This window comes from Asparagus officinalis, chromosome 5, assembly GCF_001876935.1.
Source record: "Asparagus officinalis chromosome 5, Aspof.V1, whole genome shotgun sequence".
NCBI classification, from domain to species: Eukaryota; Viridiplantae; Streptophyta; class Magnoliopsida; order Asparagales; family Asparagaceae; genus Asparagus; species Asparagus officinalis.
The window spans coordinates 89770722-89776791 of NC_033798.1; positions in this window are offsets into that span (position 1 = coordinate 89770722).

Sequence of the window (6070 nt, forward strand, 5' to 3'; positions counted from 1 at the left end):
AAAATTAATATATGTTTATATCACAAAATATTTTTAAAAATAGGAAAATGAAGAAAAAATTGTGGCATTTATATTCTTTAATTAATTAAATTTTTTAACAAACACAATCGCAAGACTTAGATCATAGAATGCTTAAGAAATGCTCCTATGACTCACGTTGTATGATTTGTTCTTTCCACTTGAAAGAAGTACTTTCCTATCTAATAATGAAAAATGACCCAGAAATTGATTGCTTGTGAGAGAGTGCCAAAAATATTGGATTTTTTTCTTTTTCAAATCAATAAGTCCTTTAACGTAATTAGTAACTTTTAAAAAACCTTTTTATGACATAGTTGATAGATGATTTCTATATTCAGAAGGACAAGGCTATAAATAGCTTAACTACATGTGTATATTTTGATTTTTTTTTTTTCACGTGCATTCTGCAAATCCAATTTATCTAGTAAGGGAAAGAAAAATTAGAGATAATTTTGTTTGTTGAAATTTTGAAGTTAATTTTATGATATTAATTTTTTTTCTATATTTAATTTTTTTTGGAAATTTTGCAGCATTTGATGCAATTAAATTATTTACTTTATCTGCTCTAGTTTTTTTTTTTTTTACAAATTGGAAGTTTACGTATCGTTCTTAAGCTATAATGTTAATACCCAAATATAACTATGAGTACAATATTTATTTGCAGCTTTATCATCATCCAAACAGCTGAACAATGCAGTGAAGATTATACATCATCAACAATATTTATCCATTATTGAGAGAGTTAACAACGATGGGGAGACAAGAAGCGAGAGGCGAAAGGCGAGAGGCGTTCACGAAAACCTATGGCTAGGTATGTCCTCCTTCCCAACGTGGTGTTCTTGCTTCTTCTCCACATCGTCAGGTGGTCCGTGATTCTCAAAAGGGATATGTCATTTCCAAAGCATTTAAGAATGTATCTGTGTTGCCCGAGGCGACATCTGAGCCTCATCAGCCGTTTTCTTTCGAACGTCCCTTCAACTCCTTATTCTCATCAAATCAACCACCAAAAAAGCCACCTTTCTTCTCTTCTTTCCTTGATTTTCATAAGAGCATTCAGGGTCCTCCAACAGCAAAGAATGATCTAGGGTGGACTATTGTGTCAAGAAAAAAGAAATCCAACAAGATGAATAGTGAGTATCTGAATTCCCTTTTCCCTCTGATTATATGGACCCTAAGCAACCTCGTCGCTGTTTCAATTGTGGTGATTCTCGCCATTCTATCAAGTTCTGCCCTAAAGGAGCTTTTTTATGTTTTAAATGCAATGAAGAGGGCCATATTGCCAAGTTCTGTAGATCTCATCTTCGTCCCAATGAGAAGCAGGTTGATTTATCGGATTCAACCACATTGTGCAACAACGCAAAAGTATTAGCTTCGTTTGCCATTCTATCTATTTCTGACGGTTCGCCTTCCTTGGATTTGATCAAGGTTAGATTGAGTTTTATTTTTCAGTGGAAGGAATGGAAAGGGAAAGTTATGCCTTTTAAAGATAAAACTTTTTTGGTTGAATTTCCATCTCCTTATCAAATGTCTGATGCAATTGATGAGCGTGAGATTGATTTTGGTCATTTTAAAGGGTGTTTTGCTCCATGGTCTGAAAATATTGGGATGAAGGTCATAAACTCTGCTTTTTATCAGTGGATCAAGATCAATGATCTGCCTCTCCATTTCTGGTCCACGGATATTATTCAGCAAATTATCGCTTCTTTTGGTGAATTAGTAAGGGTTTGCAAGAACATTAAAGATAAGATTAATGGGCAGGATGTTCGGGTTCTGGTTAAGGTTAAAAGTTCTGAATGCATTCCGAAAACTGTCATTTGTTCTTATATCTCTCAAGTTGATTCTTTTAATAGAGAAGTTGCACTCAATATCACCCCAATTGGAGTAGGACAATTGGGTTCTGAAGTTATTGGTCGTCATTTAAATGCAATGGACGCTCAAGGTGATGCTATTCTAGATTCTTCATGGGCAGAGCAAATTGTGTCAGCATCGGAGAAATCTTCCAGCCAGCTAAATCCGGTGTCAGTTGAAAACAATAAGGGTAAAGATGTCATTGATCAGAATTTGAATCTCCCACAAATTGAGGAAGTTCCTATAAATCCTCCTCCACCTAAGGAATCTATTCAAAATGAAATTATAGCTGATATGGTGGAGGATAAGAAGGCGGATCTTGAGGAAGAAAACAAACATTCCATTTCAGATCAAATTCCTGATTCTCTTCAGGATTTTCCGTTTGATTTAGTTAAAAAAAATTGGAATGGTCATATGGTTTTTATTGAAAGGTCTGCTTGGGAATCTTATATTGGCGGGAAAGCGGATTCTTCAAATTCAAATTCTGCATCATCTATGGCGCCAAATTCTGTTCAAACCCCTATTCTTCAATTATCAGATTCAATTCCTCCAGGTTTTGCTCGTCGTCCTGTAGCTGGCTCTTCTTCTAAATATGCCAGGAAGCCACCTTTGAACTCCAAGCACAATCTCTTTTTCAGGCAGTCCTTAGCTGCCAGGAAGAAGATCCGAGTGAGCAAAAAAGGTACTTCATTGCTTTCCTCTACCTCCTCTTCAGCTCCTATTAATTCTTTAGCTAAGGATACTATTGAGAAAATAGCTTCTAATTGTGGACTAGTTCTATCTGAACATTCCATAGATTCTCTTAAAGTCAAAGAAGTGGAATTGGGACTTAGTTCCTAAAGGTGGATCTTGTGATTAGTTTGTTTGGTTGGTCTTTAAATCTTTTCATAATGAAGCTGTCTACTTGGAATGTACGTGGTTTAAATGATCCTATTAAGAGGCGTGTGGTGAAAGATTTCATAGTTCGTTCTGCCATAGATATTGTTGGCCTTCAAGAAACCAAACTATCAAATCCTTCAGAAAGAAAACTACAGTCCTTAGGAGGTAAAAGGATTGTAAATTGGTGCTGTCTTGATTCTTTGGATACTAGAGGTGGAGTTCTAGTAGGTTGGTCAGATTCTTTCTCCTTAATCAAATCCTATGTTGGAATATTCTCGGTCACTGTTTCTCTCCTTCATAAGAATTCTAAATGGGGATTTTCTTTTACATCAGTATATGCCCCTAATGAGAGGGAAGATAGAGAAGTTTGTTGGTGGGAGCTTAAAAGGATAAGATCATCTTTTAATGGACCATGGGTTCTTTGTGGAGATTTTAATGTTACCTTGCATGCTGATGAGAGAAATGGTGGATTGAGATCTTACAGAGATATCAACTCATTCAGAAATTTAATTGATAATTTATCTCTTTATGATCTTCCACTGTCAGGTAGATCTTATACTTGGTCAAATAAACGTTTATCTCCTTCTTTAGCAAGACTGGACAGATTTCTGGTTAGTTCTGATTGGGACTTGAAGTTTCCATCTTCTCTGCAATTTTCTCCACCTGCTTTGGGCTCTGATCATTCCCCTATTGTTCTAGATAGTTCAGGTCTCCTTCCTGCACCACCTATCTTTAGATTTGAAAGAAGTTGGTTGATTCACCCGGATTTTATTCCTTTTATTTCTAGTTGCTGGAATTCTTTTCGATGTCAAGGAAGCGCTGTTGATATTTTTATTTCTAAACTCAATCTCACCAAGAGAAGAATAAAATGGTGGAAAAGGAATTGTCTTGGTTCAATTGCTTCTAGGAAAGATGAGATTCTATCTAAAATCAATTCCTTTGATATGTTGGAAGAACAAAGACCTCTAACTGATTATGAATTCCAAGATAGGAAATCTCTTCAATCCTCTTTTTCTTCTATTCTTCTAGAGGAAGAAACTTATTAGCATCAGAGATCAAGAATCCAATGGTTAAAGGAGGGAGATGCAAACACGGCTTTTTTCCATAAGACTGCCACTTTCCATAGGAATGCAAATTTCATCACTTCCATAAATCATCAAGGAAAAGAACTGTCAAATGATAAAGATATCTCCAAAGCTTTTTGTGATTACTTCTTATCAATTTTTGGTAGTGATTCAAATTCAAACATAAGTATAAACTGGTCTCAACTATATCCTCATGAAAATATTAATCTTACATCCTTAGAAGATATCTTTACAGAAGATGAAATCAAAAAAGCAGTTTTTGATATGAATGCCAACAAAGCTCCTGGCCCTGATGGTTTTTCTATGGCTTTTTACCAGACTTTTTGGGATGTTATCAAATATGATTTGATAAATTTAATGACTTTTCTCCAACTCAATCCATCTAGCTTATGTAGGGTGAACAAAGTCTTCATCACCCTTATACCAAAAATCAAAGACAGTGTTCTTGTGAAGGATTTTAGACCAATCAGTCTCATAAACTGCATTTTCAAAATTTTTTCTAAAGTGATTGCTAACAGATTGGCTTCTTTTCTTCCTGATTTAGTTTCTCCAACTCAATCTGCTTTTCAGTCTGGGAAGTCAACTCTTGATTCTATTGTCATGGCTAATGAAATGATCCATTTTTGTTCTAAGAGGAAGAAGGAAGTTGCTATGCTTAAGCTTGATTTCACTAAAGCTTTTGATTCCATCAACTGGAATTTTCTAATTAGTTTGCTCAAAGCTAGAGGATTTGGAATTAAATGGTGCTCATGGATCTACCATATTATATCTTCTTCTCAGTGTTCTATTAAAATAAATGGCTCACCTTCTAAATTCTTTTCATGCAAAAGGGGTCTTAAGCAAGGAGATCCTTTATCTCCAATGCTTTTCAATATAGCAGTAGATGTTTTACACAAGATGATTCATAACAATGTTGAAGATGGTATTTTATCAAATCTTGGAATTAAGCAACCCCTCAATCAGTTGAGAATCCTCCAATTTGCGGATGATACACTCCTATTTGTTAGGAGTTCTTCAAAGGACATTTCTATTCTGAAATTAATTCTTTATTTTTTCGAGGAGGTTTCAGGTTTGGCCATTAATTATTCCAAATCTTCCCTTGTCTACTTTGGTAAAACAGCTATGAAAAAGCACATTTTATCCAATTCTCTTGGTTGCAAAGCAGACTCTCTTCCAATTAAGTATCTAGGTATGCCTCTGAAATATGGAAAGTTGAATAAATCTGACTGGCAACCTATCTTTGATAACCTTCATAAGAAGCTTGCATCTTGGAAGAGAAATTTTTTATCATATGGAGGGAAACTAGTCCTTTTAAACTCAGTTCTCACTTCTATTCCTCTATACTTCATGTCTTTCTTCAGATTTCCAAAATGGGTCATCAAAAATATTGACAAAATTAGGAAGGGTTTCCTATGGACAGGAGCTGATAAAGTTAGTGGCTTCAAATGCCTAGTTAGCTAGGAGCTGATAAAGTTAGTGGCTTCAAATGCCTAGTTAGCTGGAAAAGAGTTTGTTTAAGCAAATCAGAGGGTGGATTAGGTGTTAAGGACATTCGTGTCTTCAATTATGCTTTGCTATCAAAATGGTTTTGGAAATGTCTAGATCAACATTCATTCACTGGAGGTTTTCTTCGTCAATTATATTGCAACAGAGGTCCATCTATTCAAATGAATCAACCATCATCTTCATATTCTCCCTTCTGGAATGCAATATTATCTCTTAAAGATGAATTTCTTCATAATGTTTCATGGACTCTTGGTGCAGGCAATAAGATTCGCTTTTGGGAAGATAAGTGGACATGTTCAAACACTCTGGCTAGCCTCTTCCCTTCTTTATATAAATTAGCTTTCTCCTCAAATGTTCCTATTTCCAGCCAAGCTTTTCTGATAGACTCTATGTGGCATTGGAGACCTCTTTTACGGAGATGTATTTCTCTTTGTTCTCAATCTGACAAATCAGATCTCTTGAATTTATTGAGAACTTATCATATTAGTTATCAACATGATAATCCTGTCTGGTTGCTTTCCAAATCAGGTAACTTCACAGTGAAATCCTTTTATCAGTTCCTTATTCAGAGAGGCTCATTATCACCATATTTCAAAGTTATCTGGAAGAATTCAATTCCATCCAAAATCAATTTTTTTATATGGCTTTTGTGCAATAATAAGCTTCATACAAAGGATAACCTCATGCTCAAAGGCTGGACAGGAGATCCAGGGTGTGTTTTTTGTGGTTTTCAG